The sequence below is a fragment of the Cucurbita maxima genome, unplaced genomic scaffold, assembly GCF_002738345.1.
Source record: "Cucurbita maxima cultivar Rimu unplaced genomic scaffold, Cmax_1.0 Cma_Scf06309, whole genome shotgun sequence".
Classification (NCBI taxonomy): Eukaryota; Viridiplantae; Streptophyta; class Magnoliopsida; order Cucurbitales; family Cucurbitaceae; genus Cucurbita; species Cucurbita maxima.
The window spans coordinates 644-852 of record NW_019278325.1 but is presented as its reverse complement, the minus strand read 5'-3'; positions in this window follow the sequence as shown (position 1 = coordinate 852).

The following is a 209-nucleotide window of genomic DNA, read 5'->3' as shown; positions in this document are numbered from 1 at the left end:
TTTTTCTTTCAATTTCTCCCAGTTCTTTTCTTCCTTTCTCTACAAATGAGAACCTCCCCCGCTCACGCCCATCGCGTTTCGATCATGCCGCCCCGCATGCGTTAAATCCGATTTTGTGCGCATGGCAGTGGGGTGCGATCATACCAGCACTAATGCATCGGATCCCATCAGAACTCCGCAGTTAAGCGTGCTTGGGCCGAGAGTAGTAC